Source organism: Gekko japonicus, unplaced genomic scaffold, assembly GCF_001447785.1.
Source record: "Gekko japonicus isolate JY-2015 unplaced genomic scaffold, Gekko_japonicus_V1.1 scaffold3901, whole genome shotgun sequence".
Classification (NCBI taxonomy): Eukaryota; Metazoa; Chordata; class Lepidosauria; order Squamata; family Gekkonidae; genus Gekko; species Gekko japonicus.
In genome coordinates this window covers 33,576-36,480 of record NW_015168777.1, presented here as the reverse complement: position 1 = coordinate 36,480, position 2,905 = coordinate 33,576, and positions in this window count along the sequence as shown.

The following is a 2,905-nucleotide window of genomic DNA, read 5'->3' as shown; positions in this document are numbered from 1 at the left end:
GTCATGATAGATATACACTACTTAAGACCTAAATGTCTTCCTTCCTTCCTTCCTTCCTTCCTTCCTTCCTTCCTTCCTTCCTTCCTTCCTTCCTTCCTTTCTCCTCAGGATCTTTTTTTTTTTTTTTTTAACAGAAAGGCAAGTTTAAAGGGTATCTTAGAAGGATCTCAAATTATTATTTTTTCTTTTGAGAAGTGGGTCTGTTTTACTATTTTATTTTGTACATTGTTGTTTTTTGTTTTTAATTTACTCCCTACTGCCACAAAGGAGCTGCGGTGGCTCAAGTGGTTAAGATGCTGAACTGCAGGATGTGGAAGGTCAGTAGTTCAGCAGTTCGAGACCCGAGTTGCCACATGATGGAGTGAGCTCCCGTCTCTAGTTCCAGCTCCTGCCAACCTAGCAGTTCGAAAGCAAGAAATTGCAAGTAGATAAATAAGTACCACTTTGGTGGGAAGGTAACAGCGTTCCGTACGCCTTGGTGTTTAGTCATGCCGGCCACATGACCATGGAAATGACTTCGGACAGCGCTTGCTCTTCGGCTTGGAAACGGAGATGAGCACCACAACCCTAGAGTCGGACTCGACTGGCTTTCGAGCAAGGGAACCTTTAACTTTACCTTACTGCCACAAAAGCAATCTTGCAGAAAGGCAACATTTATATAAGGATAAATGACTCGAATGAATAATAATAAATTGGCTCTTCCTTTTATTTAGCTTGCATTTAACCATACACACAAACAACAACAAAACCATTCTAACACAACCCATGAAGGAAGGAAATGTGTCTCTAGATTTGTATACTCTGCTGAAGTACTTCTGCAGAAGATCGGTTCATGCTGAACTGCATGGGAGTTAGTGTTTGCATGCTCCCCCTCACTGAAGAAAACATCTGGGGGAGTGTTAGCTGATAGGGGAATGCTCCATGGATACTTTCGAGGGGATGGAGGTGCACTGGTTAGGCTGGGCTGTAGTTGTCTCCTCCCCTCATTCTGGCTCAGCTCGAGCTCCCCACCCTCCCTCCCTCCCTCCCTCTTTCGAGATCATCCGGATATAGCTGGTTGTCTGTTAAGGGGCTGAGCAGGAATTCTTTGGGCCCTCACTCAAATTGGCCGGTGGGGGTCTTCTAACCTTCTTTGAATGGTCCTGATGGGCCAGGTTTATCTGGTTAGGCCCTAACTGGATTGACAGGAAAAGCACAGGCTAAGGGGAGCTCAAATTGGTAAGCTCCCTGAGATATCGGTGATGGGGGGTCCTCAAACTGGGTCCCCTATTGGCTATGCAGTCTGGGCAACTCAGCAAGGGCCTCTTCGGAGTTGGGGGGGATATGACAAGCCTCAAGGCTAAGCAGTCAAGGGTGGGGACTATGCCCCTCCATCTCCTCTGTGCACACAATGCAGGCTATGGTCCTGCACTGGCTCTGAGCTGGGGTGGTTTTGCCCTGTTAGGAGGCTTGCCTGGCAAGCCCATCACAACATGTGCTTTAAAGAGTCAACTAGTTCAGCAGATCAGCTTGTTATACATAGTTCCCAGTTTAACCCATAATTGGTGTTGTGTTTTCATTCAGTGGGTGGTTGGGCAAAAAGCTGCACAGTCTTATGCTGAGTTACTCCAGTGAAAGCCCAATGTTAGACACTGTAAAAAAAAAAAAAGTCAAAGAAATAAGCATTTACTGCTTCTGATGAAGAGTTAGTGGAACACATTGCTGTGTGAAATAAGACATGTCAGGCTAGTTGCCTTTGACATTTACTAGAACAGAAAAGTGGGGTGTGAATCCTAGAAATGAATAAATAAACAACAAACAAAAGGGCATCCCCTCTCAAATGTGTTGTTCTCCCATGGAAAACTGGAAAGGTGCTATGGAATTGTCAACCATGCTTCCACCTGCTCCCCTCATAGTTCTTTTACAATGTTACATAGCACATAATGCCAACATTAGTTGGAACTAGTTGTCAGGTGTAGCCTCATATATTAAGTGATTTGTTAAATTTATTAAATTGCTCTGTGACTTCCATGCCTCATTATGTCAGATTCTTCCACAAGTTGGCAGAGATCAGTCTTTCTCCCCACAAACTGCTAAGGCCCCATTAGAATCCTTGAACTGGAGAGGAAATGACTCTGGGAAAGAAATAGGAAGCCAACAACACGTTTCCGGTATTTAATTTGCTTTCTAAAGTTGTTTTTTTTCTTTTCCTATACTTCCAATGATGATGTGAGGAAATGAGAAAGGAGAGAAATCTGTGACTGAAAAACAGACATTTGATGTGACTTGATAGCTGAAAAAATATAAATGCAATTTTAAAAGTTACATTTCAACTTGATCTGGATTATTTTCATTTGCCTATTTTCCTCAATAATATCTGTCAGCATTTCTCACATATGAATCAATTCACCTTTGAACTGGACTGGAATCAGCTCAACTCAGATTCATATCTATACAGTTCAATGACAATAATTAAAGGGTAGCGAGGAAATAAGTTTGAGGTAAATACTGCAAAATGTGGCTGGGGCAGATCCAGGCCTGGCTTCCAACTGCCATCAGAGGGATGGCTAGAGGCAGTCAGGCAAGCTTCAACTTTCACCTCGAGAATGCATATATCAGTTTGGAAACAATTTTGGCTGAAAAGTATGATACAATATAATATATAATATATATTAGAATTGTTCATGCTGGTTCTACCATTAATTAAGATGAGGCTGCTCACTTCTGGCAGTAGATTTCAGTTTACCATTAAAGGGCAACGAGTGATCAATTATATAATTAAATATTTCATTTTTAACACCATAATGGCTGGGTTTTCTCATATTTTTTTCTTCAGGTGCCAATCCCTCCCCTTGAAAGGCACACCCTTAATGAGTAAATTTAACAAAAAATGAAGAAATTCCAACAACATTAAGAACTATCTGTC